Source organism: Ursus maritimus, unplaced genomic scaffold (assembly GCF_017311325.1).
Source record: "Ursus maritimus isolate PB19 unplaced genomic scaffold, ASM1731132v1 scaffold_11, whole genome shotgun sequence".
NCBI classification, from domain to species: Eukaryota; Metazoa; Chordata; class Mammalia; order Carnivora; family Ursidae; genus Ursus; species Ursus maritimus.
This window is the reverse complement of record NW_024423453.1, coordinates 7,042,128-7,065,002: the sequence shown is the minus strand read 5'-3', so window position 1 is coordinate 7,065,002 and position 22,875 is coordinate 7,042,128. Positions and strand designations below refer to the sequence as shown.

The 22,875-nt window shown below is 36.4% G+C and overlaps 1 long non-coding RNA gene and 1 pseudogene across 4 annotated transcripts in view; both read left to right on the top strand.

Annotated features, from left to right (window-relative positions):
- LOC103661751 overlaps positions 1–22,875 on the top strand; it is a 583,685-nt gene that overhangs the window by 247,269 nt on the left and 313,541 nt on the right. The window lies entirely within an intron of this gene.
- Positions 15,832–16,327, top strand: LOC103661750 (annotated as a pseudogene).

Genomic DNA, 22,875 nt, shown 5'->3' with positions numbered 1-22,875 from the left:
TCAGATAAAGCTTGTTTCTCTCCCTACGAAAGGTATTTCTAGTTTATCTGTGTTCTAGAAGACTATTACTTTTACAGAAAAGAGTACAGAAACAAAAATGAGGCAGTACTTAATTATTTTGGTAGTTTCCTAATAAGGGCATTTTGTCTCTATCTCTCTTTTTTTGGTTATCTTTTTTTTTTGTTTTGTTTTATCTACCAGTGTTGTTCCTGTAAATCCCCCTCCCATTGATTTATATTTTCATCCCTGTTCCTTATGGGCAATCATTTTAGTATATTTAGAATCTATCCTCTTGAACATACGGACTCTTTTAAATGTGTATTGTTAATGTGTACATTATTTTAAAGATTTTTTCTTTATTTATTTGAGAGAGAGAGAGAGAGAGAGAGAGAGAACATGAGTGGAAGGGAGGGGCAGAGGGAGAGGGAGAGGGAGAAGGAGAAGCAGATTCCTTGCTGACAGGAAGCCAGACACAGGGCTCAATCCCAGGACCCTGAGATCATGACCTGAGTCAAAGCTAGCCACTTAACTGACTGAGCCACTCAGACGCCCCAATGTTCACATTTTTTAAAAATTCACATTCATGGTATTGTGCTATTGCTATCATTTTTCCTTGCACATTCCCTGCCCCACTTGCCCCTGTTCCCCCAGCCCCACCAGCACTCTGTCTGGTGTGTTCCTTTTAACTTTGTAATGTTCATACTTTGCATCATACTTTGTAATGTTCACCATACTGTATCAATCCAATACTTACCCAAGGAAGGCTGTGCAAGTGGCCTTCCCTTCCTGTCACCACCAGCAACACTATAATGAATATTGTCATATTTTCCCATTTATACCTCTGTTGAAATTTCAGTGGGCTACATACCCAGGTAAATACTTAACTTGATTGAATACTGCCAGTGCGCTCTTCTTCAGGGTGGCTGACAGCTTCCGTCAACAGTGTCCACTATTCGGGTATCACCACATTCTCATCAACATGTGGCTTTCTATTGCTTTATAATTTTTTGCTAGTCTATAGGGTGTAGACTGAAATTTCGCTGTGGTTTTAATTTGCATTTCTCTGATTAATAATGAGCTTGAGCATCTCTTCAATTTCTTGTTAACTTTTAGGTTTCCTCTTTTCTAAATTGCCTATGATAGCTCTTTATCCTTTTTCTGTAGGGTGAAGTTGATCAGATTTGAAGACAGCTGTAGCAAAAATTAATTCTTTTATGTTTCCTTAATTTTTAATGTTATCATTACATCTTATCCACTTTTATTTCAGTTTTATTTTTTACTGCGCAAGCAAATGACTTTTTTAACCTTAAATTTTAAGATATATATGTTTGTGGTCTACTTCATATAGAAATGATAGTAATTTAGGTCTTTCCTTTTTCCCTAATCTGTAATTAAATATATATGGTATAAAAATTCACTACAGACACAATATAAATGAAAATATCATGAGAGATACATTGTAGAGTTATTGCTGTCTCTTCACTCTTCTGCCAGCTAATAGTACTAACATGTTTACCCTAAAAGGAAAATAATGTGATAGAAAACCAAGACAAGGCTTGTTTGCTGTTGCAGTATCCAGAGTGAGCATTCCAAATGCACCTGTTGGAAAAAAGACCCTATGAAACCCCTTTCTTCAGAGATGAATGTTGATGTATTTCTTCAAGGCAGCTGAGAGACATGTGCAAATAGGCTCTAAGGACATCTCCTCCACCTTCCCCAAGTCATTGTGGTTTTTTTGGTTGTTGTTGTTTTTTTTACTAGGGGAGGCTAACAGGAATGGGATCCAAAGATGTAGAAGAAAAAAAGGAATCAGGAAGCTAGCGCGTTGTGATCACACCTCTGTTTTCCTTATGTGGCAGGGCCAAAGGCACGCATGTTTGGATGGGATTCTTGAAGATTGCATCTTTCACTTTATACATATTATTAAATTTTTATAAAGAAACTGTTTTGCATAGTCTCTGTGGTGAGGCCACGCATCCAACATGACTATGAATAATCTTTAGCATTCATTTGAGTTTCTGTGAAGATTTCCGGGGCTCATTGGTATTAGCACAAATTGTTTTGTTGTTTGTTTGCTCTTACTTGTACAAGATTAAGGATATACCTTCTGTAATTCAAGGTGTCTATATATAATTGTTGGGGGGAAATTGGGAAAGATGAAGCATTTTGGCAAGATTACAGCTGTTAATTATAAACATATCACAGAGAAAAAGTCATATCTCCTAAACTCCATCTCTTTCTTGCTCTATTAACTAAAGGCTGCTTTCTCAGAACAGAGTCAGTGTCAACTTGGCATATTAAAAGTACTAAACCTGAAACAACAGCAAGATGGATGGTTATGAAGGTGACAGTTTCATATTTGTCCCATCTTCTTTGACTTCTTTGGGTTTCCATGCCTGACTCCACAAAAACACTCAGTATCTCATAAAAGAACTTTACCTTACACTCACTGTTTGGTCTTTGTTCTGAAATTTCTCCTTAGCCAATTTTTAAAGCCTAATTCTTCCCTGATGCCCCTGACCACCAAATATGCTGTGTTTTATCTTTTCTGCCTAAAGCTTTTCTTTGGATTCAATTCTCAATATTTTCTTTGTGCTCTTGTTCTTTACCCCACTGTTCCATCAGTCACCTCAGATATTGAATCTTAATTAAATTTGACTCAGGAGCTTTTTACATTGGAACCACCATAAAGGAAGATGGTTTCATGGGTCTTGTCCTAGATATTCAGAAGGAATCAGATCATTTAAAAACCTTAATTAAGAGTTTAAAAGGTTGGCAAAATATTTTAACAGACACTTCAAAAAAGAAGATATATGAATAAGCAATAAACACATGAAACGATGCTCAACATGAATAGTCAACAGGAAAATACAAAAATAAAACCACAATGAGATACCACTCTATACCTATTAGAATGGCTAAATAAAAAGACTGACAATACAGAGTACTAGCAAGGATGGAAAGCACACAAAACTGTCATACATTGCTGGCGAATAACATGATATAATCATTTGGAAATCAGTTTGACAATTTCATATAAAGTTAAATGTATAGTTACTGTGGAATCCACAATTCCACTCCTAGTTAATGTTCATATCTTGACTGTGGTGGTGGCTACATGGGTGTGCATGTTTGCCAAAACTCATCAAAATGTACACTTAAAATGGGGCATTTTATTGTGTGTAAACCATGCCTCAATAAAGTTGATTAAAAATTAAATAAAAGTCAGTGGTAAAACTGAGTTTTACCCCAAAGAAAAACCTTAGTTAAGAAGTTGTAGGAATTTGGGGCAGTTTACAAAGATGTCATATGTACCATAAACTAGGCAGTATTGTAATCAAAGCATGTTGTCTTTGAATCAATATCATTCCTTATATGCCTAGTTTGTGTTAGGAATTATTCAAGCACTGTGTGACTACTGTCATGTTTAATGTTCAAAATATCCCAGTGAAGTGGATATTATTAGCCTCATTTAAAAGAGAGTACATTTCAGGAGGAATAGGTATTTTGAGGATTTGTTTAGACGCAGAATATAACTGGAGCACAGAAGGCCTGATATTATATGTCCGTACAATAACTAGTGCATTCTTCTATTTTCCATATAAACAGAAAAATGACTGATGAAACACCTTGAACAAATAATTTATATTCTTCAGTAATATCATTCACATCTGATTATAAGAATAATGCTATAGCAAAATATTTAGTGTTTTTATTGTTATAATTTGACTAATATTTTTTATAGATAGGGATTTAGCACATTCTTTATATTTTCTAATGTTTTCAAGAATCATTTTTTAAAAATTATTTTATTATGGTAAAAACTTAATTAATTATGAGTTTTATCCTCTTAACAAATCTTTGTGTTATACATTATTGTTGACTATTGGTACAATGTTGTATAGCAGATCTGTATTTACCTTGCTTAACTGAAACTTTATGCCTATTGATTAGTAACTCTCCATTTTCTGCTCCATCAACCCTGGCAACCACCATTCCACTCTTTGGTTCACTGAATTTGACTATTGTAGATACTTTATGTAAGTGGAATCATGCAGTATTTGTTTCTGTATCTGCTTTATTTTACTTAGCACAATGTCTTTAAGGTTCATCTAAATTGTTGCATATTACAGAATTTCCTTTTTTTAAAAGACAGAATAGTAGTCTATTGTATGTATGTACTACATTTTCTTTATCCATTTATCTTCTGATAGAGAAGTTGTTTCTACATCTTGGCTATTGTGAATAGTGCTACAATGAGCATGGGAGTGTTACTATCTCTTTGATATCCAGATTTCAGTTTGTTTGGATAAATACCCAGAACTGGAATTGCTGGATCATATGGTAGTTTTATTTTTAAATTGAAAAAAAAAATTTATGTATTCATTCCACAGCAGCTGCACCATTTTGCATTTTTGGTGTATCTATGAAATCATTGCTAAGACCAATGTCATGAAGCTTTTCTTTTATGTTTTCTGCTAGTCTTATATTGAAGTGTTTAAGTCTTGTATTGGAGTCTTTAATCCATTTTGAGTTTTGTGCAGGTGTGTGGGTATTTGGTGTTAGGTAAGGGTCCAGTTTCGTTCTTTTGCATATGGTTATCCAGTTTCCCAACACTGTTTGTTGAAAAGACTGTTCTTTCTTCATTGCTGATTCTTGGCACTCTTATCCTAGATCAGTCAGTGGTATATGTATGAATTTATTTCTGGGCTCGCTGTCCATTGATCTGTCTTTATGCCAGTACTACACTGTTTTGATTACTGTGGCTGTATGACGTATTTTGAAATCAGGAAGCGTGATGCCTCCAGCTTTGTTCTTGCTCAGGATTGATTTAGCTTTTTGTTGTCTTTTGTGGTTCCATATAAATTGTGGAATTTTTTAAAAAATTTCTATTTCTGTAAAAAAAATGCTGCTGAAATTTTGATAGGGACTGCATTGAATCTATAGATTGCTTTAAGTAGTATGGACACTTAAACAATATTAACTCTTCCAAATGATGAACATGAGATGTATTTCCATTTGCGTGTTTAATTTCTTTCATCAATGCTTTGTTATATTCAGGGTATATTTTATAATATTAACTAAAATGACTATACAGTAAGTGAGATCTCAAGGTAATAGAATTAATTTACAAATTAAAACAACTTAAAGATTTCTCATCTTTTGGGGAAAAAAGGTAAACCTGTGTAAACTTGTTACTCTTTTACCAGACCCATGAAGACTTCAAGGTCTCTTAGTTAAGAAATACCATCTTCTTGGCACAGATTTGTCTTGAAGTATAAGTGACCGGCCTTTTTTTACCTTTCTATTTTTTTTTGAATTCTTGTTACAAGTTTATTTAAAAAGAGGTTTAATATAGGGGCACCTGAGTGACTCAGTTGGTTAAGTGGTCAACTCTTGATTTCGGCTCAGGTCATGATCTCAGGGTCCTGGGATTGAGCCCTGCATTGAGCCACACATCAGCTCTGTGTTCAGTGGGGAGTCTTCTTGAGAATTCTCTTTCTCCCTCTGCCTCTCCCAATGCACAATGCACTCTCTCTTTCTCTCTGAATAAATAAATAAATCTTTAAAAAGAGGTTTAATATAACAAGCATCAAACTAGTAGATAATATAGAAGCAGACAATTCCCAGAGACCCCAATATCACAATATTTTGAAGCTCTTACTTACACTCGAGTTGCTAAAGATATGGGAAATGTCTTTGATCCAGTTTCTGGAGTCTCTGATATCATCATGAGTTCAGTGATCTACCACTCTAGGCTATATAGATCATGTTAGCTTTTTGGGGAATCACTGGTAACTATACTGTCCCCATATAACCCTCATTTTTTTTTTTTTTTTTTTTTGCTTAGTTCTTGCATTATTCTGATCTTTACTTGTCAACCTCTCTTCAACTTTTGGCTTTAATTTTCCTTGTGATTTAATGTCTCAGTTTCTATGTTTCTTTCTTAGAGAGTGTCGAACTCATCTTAGTTTATGTACCTTTTAAAAGCTCCCCCATCTATCCACATACATATTTCTCCCCTTTTTTCTTAAAATACCAATATACCTAAATAATAAAAATCAAACTTGGTTCAGTGACTTAACAGCTAAGTGAGAAACATAGTTATAAGTACTATGTGTAAAAAGCAGTCCTAGTTTAAAGTTAATTACTCCTAATCTTTCATTTCTCTGTCTGTATGACTCCATTCATAACAGTAACATAAATGAAAAGGATGAAAGGATGAAAAATGTAGTTTCATGAAATATGAGCTAATGATTTCAGTGTCGTCTTAAAAAGATGAGGTATGGCCTATCCATAGTTTCCAAGAGCTTAGCCCATACATCATTATCACTTAACCATCTTATTCTGAGATCACCATGCCTCCTGCTATACTGGATAGATGAGATGAGAGGACCATCCTGCCATCAGACCAAATGAAAGACGCAAATGAGGACATTATAGAAATGTTTGTTTTCAGTCACTGTTTCTTTGTGGAGGATAGGATTCATTAGAAGAGAAATGTAAATCGCTAATTTCCATATTTTGAACATTTGCTCATCAATTTGTAGGACCTGAGTGGATAGAACTTGTTTTTTCTGAAAAATCATAATTGCAAGATTTTTACCAGGTTATCAGAACTAACGTAATAGCATATCCCATAGTTAAACAATTCCTGTTTTGCATACCAGGTTCAGACAGATTTGTCACTCTTGCAGGTGACTAAAATCTGAACAATTCCAGGCATTCTGTAGCTTTGGTATTTATTCTCTAAATTCTTTTACCTAATTTTTATGTTTAGTGATGTCCTTTATTGGCTAATAGGGCCTGCGTTTTGGAAGATAGGGCTAAACCCATGCCACTGAAAGCAATTAGCATAATGTCAGCACTTAACACTTTTCCAGTGAGAAATCCTTTGATGTCTCTGTTTATAACTTCTAATTTCCAAGTTGAGAGTCAAGAAACTGAAATATTTTCTAAAATTACAAAAAATTGATAGCCACACTAAATGGGACAAAAATATAATGTTAAATATATTGATACGTTTTCATGTGAACAATGCTTGGAAAGTTGACGACAATGAGAAAGATATCATTAGGATGGTGAGATGTTAATAATTAAAAATTATTTAATTTTATTGTTATATTCTTTTTTAAAAACATATTTTATTTATTTATTTGAGAGAGAGAAGGAGTAAGAGAAAGATAGAGTGCATGAGCAGGGGCAAGGAGAGGGAGAAGCAGACTCCCCATTGAGCAGGAAGCCTGACATGGGGCTTGATCCCAGGACCCTGGGATCATGACCTGAGCTGAAGGCAGACACTTAACTGACTGAGCCACCCAGGTGCTCCAGATTTTATTGTTATATTCTTTTCATGGAGATGGTAACCAGTAAAGTAAGACTGACTGGTGGGATCTCTTTCTTTTTCAGAAATTATAACTTGATTTGATACTTGTTAATCAACAATGAATGGGGCAAGCAGCTATTATGACTGTTGATTGTTTAGCCATTAGAACACTAGAGGTCACTGTAGCTAGTATTTGTGTCACGATTTCAATGATTTTGTTAAATTACTAGCAATTTTCTGTTTAAATAACTGTTTTAAAGGGAATCCCATCTTCCTGATGTGATAGAATAGCTTATATATCTCTATATATTTATATTCTTAAATAACTCTACCTATATTTCTTTATTCTATTTTAGAAAGCAAATAATTTAAAAAAAGGGAAATATACAAGACAGGTGAGAAATGGGCATGTCTGTCAAAATTGGAAAGTGTATGTTTTTACTTTGCTTTAGATGTTCTTTGTTCTACAACCAAGTCCCAATTTCAATTTCTCATACTATTAGCCTGTGACAAAGTAAACTTCAGGTGACACATGCACATGTCACTTACACTCCTAATGGGTTAATTAAGGCTGGATACAATTGCAAGCCCTCAAGAGAAGCTGTTTTGAGAAGGTAGAGGGCCGAGAAGCTGCTCACTTGTGCCTCCACGTTATCATATTAATCAGCAGGAAAACCTGAGTTCTAAAAGTTGTCTTGGAAACAGGTCTTCGGCCTCTTCCGTGGCTTCAGGAGAGTCCAGTCTCACTGAAGTCAAAAGCTGGGTCTGCCTCTTCAACCTGTGGAGGCAGTGGGAGCAGAAGACTTGGGTCTAATTGGTATTTATTGTTGCCATTGTTTTGCATTCCAGACCTTTGATAAACCTTTCCCAGCACAGCAAACCCATGGTTAACGCCACAGCAGTGAGGAAGCTATGGGAGCAGAACTGCAATTAACCTTCATGGGCAAAACAAAACATAAAAAACCATGAGGTAGGCTTGCGTTTTGCAGATGCAATTTTTAATGACAGCTGGCAGGTGAAAACAATATACCTTAAAATGAGAACATATTTGTGTTCATACACAATAACCAGAGAAGAGACATTTATCTAAAAAAGGGCTAATTATTCATACTGACGTGAAGAAAAAAAAAAGGAAGAATGTAAAAGACAAAATAGTTATAATTAAAAAGTAGATCGTTTCTAATACTGGGATTCAAGTGTGAGTGTTGTCAGGTGGCTTTTTATTTAAGTGACAATGCTCAACGAGTACAAAAAACCTAACCCTTTTCTCAAAACTTTTTTCCATGTTGTTATGTGTAAGAGGTGGTATTTATAATGGGAAATATTACGTCTTATGAAGCTGCAAATTCCAGGTAATTATCACTGGGCAAGACACTTACTTGCTTTAAGCCTCAATTTCAGTATCTGAAAAATTCAAAGAGGTGCCTTAACAGCCTGTAAGCTGAAGGCTCTGCCACATTATATTTTGAGACCCTTTGGGGCTCTAAGCTCTATGACTCTGTAATGCTTTGTAGCAGAACCTCTTCAGTAATTTATCCCTTAACAGATTGCTTCACATGTTAGTAATAACAGGAGGCTGAGGAAAGTTCATTAGATAAAGATTAAGGGAAATAAAAATCAAGAGAGAGAAGTCAAGCTCTGAACCCAGAAAAGAACGGTATTTGGAGGTAGAGGAAAGTGACCGGGTAGAGGTGGCTGTGTTAGGGAGAGAGGCCAGGTGGAGGTAAAAAATAGAAGAAGAAAGGAAACCAGAAAAGGGACAAGGGTAAGGAGGGCTTCTATGCATGAATTAGCAAAGGAGACACATTTAAGAGGTGGGATGAGCTCTCAGAATTCGGGAGTCAGGCTTGTTGGTAGGAGGGGTTAGCCTAGCCTCCCTCCCAGTTCTTATCTGAGCAGTCACCATGGTTGTGCATTGTCTGTGCACAGTGCTTGTGGGCTCACAGGCGCTGCCGAATATAGAGGCTTATAAATTTGAAAGGCAGATATATCTTCCTATCTTGATTCTAAAGCATTTTCCCTTCTCAGAAGCTGCACTTTGAATTTAGAGGCTGTTCTGAAGGTCGAACCCTCAAGAGAATCAAGGCAATGTTGTATGTGGGATATGGTTAAAACCTGGGCCAAGGCCCAGAAATTCTGATGCAGCGAATCTTAGTGTCTTCCTGGAACCTCTGGGAGTTGCTGATATTGTGGGCTCTCAGCTGGAATATATTCAGTACATTAAAATTTTTTATTGTGTCAGTTTTCACTCCAAATTGCTTGTCAGCTTGGGAATATTCTGGTATTAGCTTGTCCCCCAGTGTTACGGTTTTTCTTCTACTTTTGTAAATCTGAAACTATTAAACTATTAAATGAAATGCTATGTGGAATAAAGCCTTGCTCCCATCTTCGCTTTGGCCCTCTCTTCTCCCTAAAGTTTAGCCGCGTTATTTAAAGATTCAGAAGTTCTTGGAAATTTTATCTTGGTACTTTTGTTACTTTAAATTGATTTTCTATACAAGGGAAGCAAGTCCTCCTGGATTTGACCTCTATCCGTTTTTCATGTCATCTTTACATACACACCAGCTGTTACCAGGTGGTGAAGAAGATTGGACAGTGGGCCTTGGCTGGCGATAATTCAAAGCACCACTTTCTCCCCGTCTCTCTGAACTGTTCTGACATTCCCAGTGGCCGCTGGGGGGAGCCACATACCCATATTCTCTCAGACTTTGTAACAAAGTCCCTTTTTAAGGAAGCTGAGATCATATTTAGCTTGTGGCCAATATGAAAAGTAAATTGTTTTAAATGTCTTTGGAAAGAAAACAGCAATTCAAACTGACAAATTTATGGGTTTAAATTTGAATCAAATATTGTATTTGAATTTCTCCCGTTTCTTCTCTAGAGGATATGGAAACTAATGAAAAAGGGAATGTATCTTGAAGGAGAAATGCATACTTGCAAAGCACTGCTTTCCTATCTTCCTTTGGCATGCTCTTCTCAGGTTGGTAGCTGTGAGGTGGTTAAAACTCCAAATATACTTGTCTTGTTTAGGTTATAAGGTCATGTTGAGCTGTTACAGCTCCCAGATTGTCTAGAAAAATCAGACAAACAGCATTTAAGGAGATATATATATATATATATATATAATTTTTTTTAAAATTTCATTCTTTTTGTTTTGCATCTCTCAACTGTCTCTAAATGGAATCTATTTTTTAACAATATCTAGAAATAATCTTAAATCATAATGTCAAGAGATTCTCCATACTGTGGGAAGCAGAAAGATAAAGTAGCAGAGATACTGGGGCTACTACTCCTGCATCAGTTTATACCAGTGGCTCTTTTGTGTACTGTTTGAACACAGCCATACAAAAAAAAACTGAGAAAGAGTAATGAAATTAAATAAAGAATGGCGTTTCACCTCAGAAACTGGGATTTATTTTAAATCTTTTTTTGGAGGAATGGGGTCAAATGTATATTGAGAAATCTTGGATGTGGGATTTAAGAAGGTTGTAAACCCAGTGACTTCAAACCTTAATTAATGTGTTGCAAACAAAGGGACCAGTGCCTCTGACACCCTTTGCTTAGCTTATCTGTAAGGAGGATCCCTCATTTGATGAGACTATATTAGTAGTCTCTTTATTTTCTCACCAGGCATTTTAGAGAGTCATAATCTTGTCCTGTTTCCATTAAACTGCAATATAATCAGCTATCTCTTTGAAGAATAATAACAAAAAAAATCCTAAAATTTTAAGTGGATTAATGCTGTGCCAGATTTATGTGAACTATATATTAATGCTCATTATATTTGAACGGACAGGCTCTTCTTTAGGAAAAAAAATTAAAATTAAACAATAGAATTTTGTGACCATAAAAGATCATCTCAATCAAACCTGTCGTTTTTTCATGACTAAAAAGAAGAATCATACCCATGTTTGTGACCAGACTATTTTGGAAGAAAATTTAGTTATAGATATGACTGGAAAATTATTTTTCACCACCATTATTAAGATACTGTTTTGTAAAGAAAGATACAGTATTGGCAGATTATTTTGAGGGAGTTATTTTGTAGAAAATGAGCCTTTGTTGAGGGTTTGCTCTGTTCCAGACATTTTATATGTATTTGTTCATTTACTATTCCCAATAACACAATAAAAATACTATATATTTTACAGATTAGGAAACTCAAGTGCAGATGTTAAATAATATATACAGCTTTGAACAGTTAATGTCAAAGACATAGTCAAAACAGGTCTCTGTGATACCAACATCTATTCTCTTAAGAACAATTTTTCTCTTTTGCCTCAATTTTCTTGAGAAATAATTGACATACATCACTGTATAAGTTTACTGTATTCAGCATTGATTTGCATATATTGTAAATGATTATCACAATAGGCTCAGCTAACATCCATTTTCTTATATAGATAAAATATAAATAAAAGAAAGAAGAATAAAGGAAAAAAAATTCTCCTTATGATAATTCTTAGGTGATGATTCATCTCCTTCTGATGACTTACCCTGTTAACAACTTTCCTGTATATTACGCAGTGGTATTAACTATAATCATTATGTTGTGCGTTATATCCCAGTACTTATTTATCTCGCAACTGCAAGCTTGCACCTTTTGATCACCTTCCTCTGATTCTACCTCCCTCTGCTCCCTGCTTTTGGTGACCACAAGTCTGATCTCTTTTTCTATGAATTTGGGTTTTTTTCCTTTGGTTTTTGTTTTTGTTTCTTAGATTTTAAATAGAAGTAAGATTATACAATTATTTATCTTTCTCTAACTTATTTCACTTACCATAACACCTTCAAGGTCTGTTCATGTTGTCACAAATGGTAGGATTTCCTCATTTCTTATAGCTGAATAATATCCCATTGAATATATTTACCACAACTTTTTTATCCATTCATTCATTGATAAACACTTAAGTTGGTTGTTTCCATGTCTTGGCTATTATAAATAATGCTCTATGAACATGGAGGCACAGATACCTTTTCAAGTCAGTGTTTTTGATACGTTTGGGTATATTTCCAAAATTAAATTGCTGAATCATATGGCAGTTCTAATTTTTAATCTTTTTGAGGGTCCTCCATACTGTCTTCCATAGTGGCTGTACCAATTTACAATCCCACCAGCAGTGTACCAGGGTTCTCTTTTCTCCACAGCCACACCAGCATTTGTTATCTCTTGTTTTTTTGATGATAACCATTCTAAGAGCCATTGTGGTTTTAATTTGCATTTCTCTAGTGACTAGTGATGTTGAGCGTCTTTTCGTAACTGTTGGTCTTACATGTATTTTATTTGGAAAAATGTTTCTTTGAGTCATTTGCCTGTATTTTAAATTGTTTTTATTGTTTTGTTTTGTTCTGTTTGGTATTGAGTTGGCATGAGTTCATTATATTTTTTGGATATTAACCCTTACCAGATACATGGTTTGCAAATGATGTTTCCTATTTTGTATATTGTCTTTTCACTTCGTTGATAATATCTTGCTGTGTAGAAGCGTTTTAGTTTGATGCAGTCCCACTTAGTTTATTTTTTATTGCTTGTGCTTTTGGTATTTTATACAAAAAATTATTACCAAGACCCATGCCAGGGAGCTTTGTTCATGTTTTCTTTTAGGAGTTTCTTCTAGGAGTTTAATGGTTTCAGGTCTTATATTTAAGTTTTTTTTTCCATTTCAAGTTATTTTTTGTGAGTGGTGTAATGTATGGGTCCAGCTTCATTCTTTTACATGTGGATATCCAATTAAATGCCATTGGAATCTTGATAGAGATTGCATTGAATCTATAGATGGCTTTTGGAAGTATTCACATTTTAGCAACATTAATTCTTTCAATTCATGAACATGGGGCACCTTTTCATTTATTTGCATCTTCAGTTTCTTACATCAGCGTCTTATAGTTTTAAGCATAGAGATCTTGTACCTCCTTACTTAAAATTATTCCTAAGTATTTTATCCTTTTTGATGCTGTTGTAAATGGGATTGATTTCTTCATTTCTTTTTCAGAAATTTTGGTGTTAGTGTCTAGAAATGCCAGTGATTTTTGCATGCTAATTTTGTATCTTGCAAATTTACTGAATTCATTGATTAGATCTAAAAGTTTTTGACTTGAGACTTCAGGATTTTCTATATATAAAATCATGTCATCTTCAAATGCAAGCAATTTTACTTCTTCCTTTACAATTCTGATACCTCTTATTTCTTTACCTTGCCTGACTGCTCTAGCTAGGACTTCCAGTGCTATGTTGAGCAGGAGTGGTAAGCACAGGAACCCTTGTCTTGTCCCTGATCATAAAAGAAAAATTTTCATTCTTTCACTCTTAAGTATGATGCTAGCTGTCAGCTTGTCATATATGGCCTTTATTATGTTGACATATGTTCCTTCTATGGCCAATTTTTTAAGAGTTTTTTTTATCATGAATGGATGTTGAATTTCATTGAATGCTTTTTCTGAGTCTTTTGAGATAGTCATATGATTATTTTCTTTCATTCTATTAATATCACATTGATGGGTTTGCATATGTTAAACTGTCTTTGCATCACAGGGATAAATCCCACTTGGTCATGGTGAATAATCCTTTTAATTTCCTACTGAATTTGATTTGCTCATATTTCATTAAGAATTTTTTCATTTTTATTCATCAGGAATAATGAATGGCCTTCAGGTTTGTTTTGTTGTTGTTATTACTGTTGTTTTTGTTGTTTTTGGTTTTTTTTTAGTAGTGTCCTTTTCTGGTCTTGGATAGAATAATGCTCTTCTTGTAAAATGAGTTTGGAAGTGTTCTTGCTCTTTTATTTTTTGGAGGAGTTTGAGAAGGATTGATGTTTGTTATTCTTTAAATGGTAAAAGTTACCAGGGAAGCCATTTGGTCCTGGTTTTTCTTCATTGGGACGTTTTTGATTATTGATTCAATCTCCTTCCTAGTAATTGGTATATTCAGATTTTCTATTTCTTCCTGCTTTAGTCATGGTAAGTTGTATGTTTCTAAGAATTTTTCCATTTCTTCTAGGCTATCGAGATTGTTGACATATTTTGATCTTGAATTTCCATGGTATCAGTTGCATGTCTCTTATTTATAATTTTGTTGATTGGGTCCTTCTTTGTTTTTGTTTTGTTTTGCTTGGTTACTCTAGCTACGGGTTTGTCAATTTTATATTCTCAAAGAACAAACCTTTTATTTGGTCAATCATTTCTATTGTTTTTCTGTTCACTATTTCATTTGTTTCTTTTATAATATTTATCATTTCCTTTCTCCTGTTAAATTTGGGTTCACTTTGTCCTTTTCCTGGTCGCTAAGGCATCATTAGGTTGCTTATTTGGGATCTTTCCTGCTTCTTAGTGTAGAAATTTATTATTATCAACTTCCTCCTTAGAACAGCTTTTACTGCATCCCATAAATTCTAGCAAGTTGTGTTTCCATATTTGTTTGTTTCAAGAAACTTTTTAAATTTCATCTTTGATCCATTGGTTGTACAGGAGAATGATGTTTAATTCTCATGAGTTTATAAATTTTCCAGTTTTCCTCCTCTTATTGATTTTTAGTTTCATGCTATTATGGTCAAAGAAGGTACTTGGCATGATTTCAGTCTTCTTCAATTTTCTAAGATTTGTTTTGTGGGCTAACATATGGTCTACCCTAGAAAATGTTCCATGTATGCTTGAAAAAAATGTGTATTATGCTGTTGTTGGATAACATGTTCTGTGAGTCCGTTAGGTCCATTTGGTCTAAGGTATTGTTCAAATCTGTTGTTTGCTTATTGATTATCTCTTGATAATTATTGAGAGTGGAGTATTAAAGTCTCCAACTATTATTATATCATTGTTTATCTTTCCTTTGGCTCTTTTAGTTTTTGTTTTATATATTTAGGTGCTCTGATGTTGGGCACATAAGTATTTGTAAACATTATATCTTCTTGATGTATTGATCCCTTTATCATTGCATAATCACCTTCCTTTTCTGTTTCTATCATTTTTAGTTTAAAGTCTATTTTCTCTGATCACATACAGTTACTCCTGCTTTTTGTTGGTTACTATTTGCTTGCAATTTCTTTTTCTATTCCTTCACTTTCAGTCTATGTGTTTTAAGGCTAAAGTGAGTCTCTTATAGGCAGAATATTGTTAGATCATCTTGCTTTTTTTTATTCATTCAGCCATTCTGTGTCCTTTGAATTGATAATTACATCTGTTTACATTTAAAGCAATTGTTGGTAAGTAAGATTTACTGTTGCCTTTTTTTTTCATTGTTTTCTGCTTGTTTTGTAGATCCATTTTTCCTTGCTTCTTATACTGCTGTTTTTTTTATGTGTTTTAATATATTTTGATATCAGTGTGCTTTGACTAGTTTATCATGGTCTTTTGAATAATTACCACAAGATTTTTCTTGGGTTATCATGAGGGTTATATAAAATATCTTAGGCTGGACGTGAGCATTCCTGGGGTGCAGATGTCAGGAGGAGGTGACTGTGGGGAGATCACGTCTCCACTGAGCACTTGGATTCAGCTCCTTCATTTCCAACATGGAAGAAACTTACAACAATTCCCTGGACCCTAAAGGCTATTATAATGCTCCTATAATAAAAATCACCAGATCAGGGTCTGCAGGTTTCCTTATCATCTTATCAAGTATAGAAAGAATCATCTTGATGTGACAGATTGGCGACCTGTCCCTTTAATGCTTGCCATCAGGTTCCTTGGGCCAAAATCAGTCATCATATCTCAAGCTGTGATGATAAAAGTTGTATTGAGCAGGATGTTGTCAACAAACCAGGAAACTTGGACAAGAGACTCTGGCTGAGCGCACATGGCAGTGCGCTCCTTGTGATGAAGACAGATAAAAATCTTTGGTAACAGACTAGCACCCCATTGGTCTGGGGCACAGACAACTACTGTGGCAACAACAGCCCTGCAAGCAACATAATCATGGGACACAAGAGTAATGTGGCTTCAGGAATGTGCATTCCCAAGTCTCTACTGTATGTTCTGCCATTGAAAAAAAATGGAAATGCACAATAACTGAATATCTGTCTCATCAGATGCCAGACCCTAAAAGACTTTTGCTTCTTCCTGCTACCAGTGGGTTCTTCATTTTTTTCTCCTAATCTAATTATAGAAAGATAAACTGTGATCTTTAAACTGAAAAAAAAAAAAATCTTAAACACCTATAACACTATTTTAAAATGATAACATCCTAACTTCAATAGAATTATCATACTTTACACTTTTACTTCTTCCTCTCACATTTTAGGTTATTGCTGTTACAATTTACATTTTTAAAAAATACTTTATTTATTTGTCAGAGAGAGAGAAAGAGCACAAGCAGGGGGAACAGCAGTCAGAGGGGGAAGCAGGCTCCCTGTTGAGCAAGAAGCCCAAGGTGGAACTTGATCCCAGGACCCTGGGATTATGACCTGAGCCAAAATCAAGAGTTGGACACTAAACTGACTGAACCACCTAGGCACCCCTGTTTTGATTATGTTAATTAGCATTATTTTACTTCAACTTAAAGAACTCCCTTTAACATTTCTTTAAGGCAGATCTAGTGGTAATGAACTTTCTCAGCTTTTGTTTGTTCGGGAAAGTCTTTATTATCCCTCCTTTGTTTCTGAAGGACCAATTTGTCAGGTATAAAATTCTTGGTTGACAGCTATTTTCTTTCAATATTTTGAATATGTCATTCATTTCTCTCCTGGCCTGAAAAGTTTCTGTTGAGAAATCCACTGGTAGTCTTGTGGGGATTCCCTTGTATGTAACTTCTCTATTTTATCTTGCTGCTCTTAAAGTTTTTTGTCTTTGACTTTTGATAATTTAATTATAACATGTCTCAGTGTAGCCCTATTTGAGTTCAAGTTATTTGGGATCATTTGGGCTTTCTGGATCTGGATGCTCATTGTTCTTCAGGTTTGGGAAGTTTTCAGCCATCATTGCTTTAAATAAACTTTCTGTCTCTTTCTCTCACTCTTTTTTTTCTCTAGAATTTCCATAATGCATATGTTGTTTTTTCCTTGTGTCTTATAATTCCCATAGCCATTCTTCATATGTTTTCATTTTTTTTTCTTTTTGCTCCTCTGACTGTGTAATTTCCAATATTCTATCCTCCAAGTCACTTCTTTCTTCTGCATGCCTGCTTTTGAAACTATGGAATTCTTCCGTTCAGTTTTTGCATTTTTCAACTCTAATTTTATGGATTTTTTTATGGTTGCTATTGTCTTGTCAACTTTTCATTTTTTTATGCACTTAAAAAAAATTTTGTTCAGTTATGTGTTTTCTTGTAGTTTGCTATACTTCCTTAAGAGGATTATTCTGAATTCTCTGACAGTTTATTAGATGTCCATTTCTTTAAGGTCGGTTATTGGAACTTGGTTAGTTTCCTTTGGTGGTTCCATGTTTACCTATTTTTCTTTGATTCCTTACACTGCTATCTGCACATTTGAATAATGGGGCTTTTTTTCTAGGCTTTATAGCTTGCTTTGGCAGAGATAGTTCTTCAACAGTCTGCTCAGTTTGGGTTTTTGAGGGTGTCTGCTGGTAATGTCCTTAGACAAGTAGGGCCTCCTATTATGGTCTATATTTGGGTGAGGCAACTGCTCAAGCTGTGAGGACTGCTAGATATGATTGCTGGATTTGTTTCCTACCAAGTGAGGCTATAGGATGAGCTCTGTGGTTGCCTGAATTCTTTTGTCAGGCTCACTAGATGGTTGAGACCGGGTACCATATTCAATAATAGATTGGGTTATGAATTATCATCCCTGCCCTGAAAGAGCTATAGGACAGGGCCCAGGACCTCTAGAGTTCACTGGGGGCCCAAATCAGGCCTGAGTATGCACTGAATTCTCTGGTCATGTGAGGCCACTAGTTTTGCTCTGTAGACTGGGGAAGCCATGGGCTATGCTGTCTGTTCAAGTGCCACTGTGCTGAGGGCTGTTGAATTGGCTACACAACTTCCCATGTGCTCTGGTTAGGTTTCCTGGTGGGACAGGCTGAAGGCTAGACTCAGGATTGAGTGGGGCTACTAATTAGATTCCCTTCCTGGGTGCAGCAGAAGAAGCATCTCCAAAATTGGTAAAGTTCTTTGTCTGTTGTCTTAACTCAAGCCAACCCGCACCCCGAGTTCCCTCTGAACAAGGCCACTGGCATTGCTTTGCAAACTATTAGCTCTGTCTATCCCTTTCACTTGAATACTGCTGAGCTGCATAGCTTTAAGGCATTTTCACTAGCCCTTCTGGTTAGATGGGGCTGGAAGACACCCTCTACAAAGGTGGGACAATGTCTCAACTCCCTTTTCTATGTAGTAGCTGGAGGGCATCTTCAGGCTACTGTCAATTTCCCAAACAAGCTCTCTGATTGGGAGGGGCCCTGAGCTACCCTTAGCCGTGGCAGTGAATTAATACCCTGCCTGTGCATAGTATGCAAAGCTTCCCTGTCCAGTACTGGCTTTGCTTTGAGAATAATCAGCTCTGCTCACCTGCCTCTCAGCTTGAACATCACTGGGCTACAGAGCTTTCAGGAGTTGTCACTAGTCCTTCTAGTCAGATGGGGCTGCACAACACTCTCCATAGCATGTGAGGCTGTGACTCAACATCTTGCCTGGCTGAGCTGGCAAAACCCACTTGAGTTCAGGCAGATCTGAACCCCAGTGAGTTTCCTGGTCAGAGTAACCGCAACTCGGTTTTGCAGATGAGCAAAGCTGCTGATTGGGATTACTACGTGGGCACTGCAGGTATGAACTTGATCTGCCAAGATTCTTTGCAGGTTGTTGCAAGACCCTCCGCCCTTCTCTGTCACAGTCAGATTCCCAGTAGTTGGATGCTACAGATTCTCCTATGTCCTACCAGTCCCCATGGTGCAAGATCAGAGTAGGGGCTCCCACAAAGTGACCCACAATGCTGGTTTTCCTGCCTGGATTTTCTTCCCACTGAAGGAACTGAAGGGTCAGGGGAGACCTCTTGCATGATGCTATGCTGTCCTGGGGGAGGGGTAATGTGGTCAACATGTAGCTGCTTCTCTTACCCTTCTAATGCAGTTTGTCTTGGTCTCTGTGGTGCAGGGGTGGTACTTTAGACTCATCCCCCATGTTCTAGGATTCTCTCAGTGTCTTCCTCTTCAATAGATCTTAGTTGTTTTTGTGAGGGGGGAGTCAAATGAGGAATGACCTATGTCACCATATTGATGATGTCACTCTCATTTTTCTTTTTTTATTTTTGTACCATTTAATTTAAATTGTTATATATGTTAGTTTACATAATTCATGTTTTCTTAAGTTTAGAGTGATATGTCAAAATAGTCTAAAACAAATCCATGTTTTATGCTTGTGTCACTTTATGTAGAGAAATTTGCATTGCTATTCTCTAAAGGCTATAATGATTAACAGGTTAGGTAGTTCTCTTTTCCTAGAAATCAATTTTTAGAATTATTAAAATTCTCACAGTGAAGAAATAAATGTAGGTGTCTTACTCTAGTATCTAATTAATACTACCTAGCCAAGCTTCAGATGTGTAACTAGATTTGATTCTAAGGAGTCTCTTCTTCCAGTTTCGGTTTTGGGTACTGTCTTATCATTTAAAGGTAGATGGAAATGACATATGAGTATCAGAAAAAGAATGAGGGGAAATGTGATTTCTATTTCTTAAGTAGCTCAAATATTAAATGAAGTAGGTGTTTATTGGATAATAGGGAAAAGAAGGTCATTGGAGAAGTTAAGTAGGACAATAACATCTGCTTTAATCACAGGTACTGAAGAAATATTTATAGAGAGCAACAGAAGAGCAGCAAGTGAAAGATTATTCTTTTATTCCTTTAATTTGTTTCTTTGATCTTATGTTATTTAACAAAAAGCCTTAGTTTAACAAATGAAGTCTTAGAAATAAGTAGAAAGAAAGGGATACTTTATTAGAACAATAAACATTATGATCATTAAGAGAAATATTTTTAAATGACAGTGGATTTTGTTTCAGATTTTGCTGTACTAATATCAAAGTTTAGGCAAACAAATAGCTAGTATGCAAGCAATGTATAATAAATAAATTGTAAATTAGAAATAACAAGAAGAAATTAAAAATGACCTAGATAAAATTTTCCTGTGGACGCATTATTTGCCATGTCCTCATTTCAGTGTTCTAGGTACAAACTTGTCTTGAATAATTTAATCTTGAAAATTTCAAAACTTCAGAGAAGTATAAATGCTGGCACAATGAACACTCACATACCCTTCACCTAGATTCTGTAATTGCTAACATTTTGCCACATTTTATTTTTCTGTATTTTTCTCTGTCTCTGTTTGTGTCTCTCCACACATCTACTATTGAAAATTAATTGCAGACATCATGACATTTTACCTCTGGATACTTCAGCATGCACTTTCTAAGAATAAAGAACTTTCTCATACTTAACTACAAAACTGTTATCACACTTTAGGAATTTTATAGTAATTCAACAATTTTATTTTATATCAAATTTATTTAAAAATTTTTCCAATTGTCTCCCAATGTGATCCCCCACTGCTCTTGGAGGTTCTTTTCATTAGCCTAGCAGAAAACTCAGCAAAGGTGTGCCTGGGTGGCTCAGTCGGTTAAGTGTCTGTCTTCGGCTCTGGTCATGATCTCAGGGTCCTGGGACTGAGCCCCACATTGGGCTTTCTGCTCAGCGAGGAGTCTGCTTCTCCCTCTTCCTCTGCTCGTTCTCTCTCTCTCTCTCTCTCACTTGCTCAGTCTCCCTCTCAAATAAAGTCTTTAAAAAAAAATAAAAGAAAACTCAGTCTAAGTCTAGGTTAGTTCCATGGAAGATGAGGTTGATAGCAGACAGACCTTGAATTCTGGAAGCTCCATATTTCTAATGAGGCTGTTTCCTTAACCTCGGAGCTTCCAGTGTTACCTAGTTGCATAGATCCTTTCTGCCCAACCTACACTCTAGTGTAAGTGCTTCATCAGTAGAGAGGGGCCCCTCTCTACTTCACATTGGCTAAGAACTTAAAAGTTATCTATGCCCAACATAAATTGTGACATTATAGGAATCATAGGGACTACATGCACTCTGCTAATGTTTCTGTTTTAAAACCTCTCACTCAATAAACCCTGTTGTATAACCTAGTACCTGTCTGTGACCACTATGGATGGCATCCCCCAGAGACTTAAGCAATATATTTTTTCCTATCCACGATCTAGTCAGGGTTCATACATTGCATCTGGTTTTTATCTCTCTTTAGTCTTATCTGAAACAAGACTCATCTCTTTTAAATTTTTACCCAATGACAATGACTTTTGAACTCAGGGTAATTTTCTTATAGTTGTCATACATTCTAGATTTGTCTGACTGCTTGCTCATAGTATCACTTAATTTGTTTCTCTATCCCCTGTATTTACTGTACTTTGAATTTGTGGTCTAGAAGTTTCACTAGATTAAGTTCAAAACTTTATGGCAAGACTATTTCATAGGTGATGATCCATATTATGTATTACATTTTATCAGAAAGCATATAATAAAATTGTCTCACTGTTAGTGATTAGCTAAGGTACAGACCACCAGAATTAGTATTGAAAAAAACCATACTTTTTGAGGATTGGAGTTAAGATGGCGGAGGAGTAAGGGTCCCCTTTTTCAGCTGGTCCCCTGAGTCGAGCTGGATAGGTACCAGACTATCCTGAACACCCACAGAATCAGCCTGAGACGTAGGAAGATACACCTGGACCTGTACAAATGAACATCTCTAGCACTGAGTATTGAGGTACGAAGAGGGGAGCTGTGAATCCATGCTCAGATATCAGAAGATAAATGGAAGGGGGAGGAGGCCTCCGCATTTGGGTGCAGGGAAGCGGTAGCCACCTGCACTGGGAGTGGGCAGACCCGCAGACTGGCACCCACGAGAGAGCAGATTGAGACCGTGTGCGACCAGTCTGAAAACCGGAGCTCCATAGTGCGCACAAACCACACTGAAATGGAGCTCCGGAACGCATGGGGGTGGCTGGCGGCTGGTGGTATTAGAAACACAAAGGACAGAGACGTGCCGGCCCTGGAAGTGAAGGCTGGGATGCCGGCTGTGGGGTGCACATCCCGGGATGCTGAAGGGTTTAGCAGCACCAACAGAAACATAGTTAAAGAAGCCAGAAGAGCTCAGTGAAGAGTGGACTGCGATCTCTCTGTTCTGAGACAGAGGCTGGGATTCAGCCACTGCTGCTCTGAACCTCAGAAGAGCCACAGCAAACCACCAGGGAAAGCCGCCAGAGAACAAAAGCCCGGAAATACCTGCTCACATTGTGCCCATCCCCATTCCCCCTTGCAGGGGACAGGGAGGCTTTACCCAAACAGGGTTGCCTGAGTATCAGCGTGGCAGGCCCCTCCCCCAGAAGGCAGGCTGAAAAATCAAGAAGCCCACATCCCTAAGGTCCCTATAAAACAAGAGCACACTGCCTGGGTCCTGATCAATAATTTGGGCTCTGGACAGCCCTGCAACCTCTCCCCATCAGAATGGCGAGAAGGAGAAATCCCCCCCAGCAAAGAAAAGACAATGAGTCTGTGGCCTCTGCCACAGAACTGATGGATATGGATATAACCAAATTATCAGAAATGGA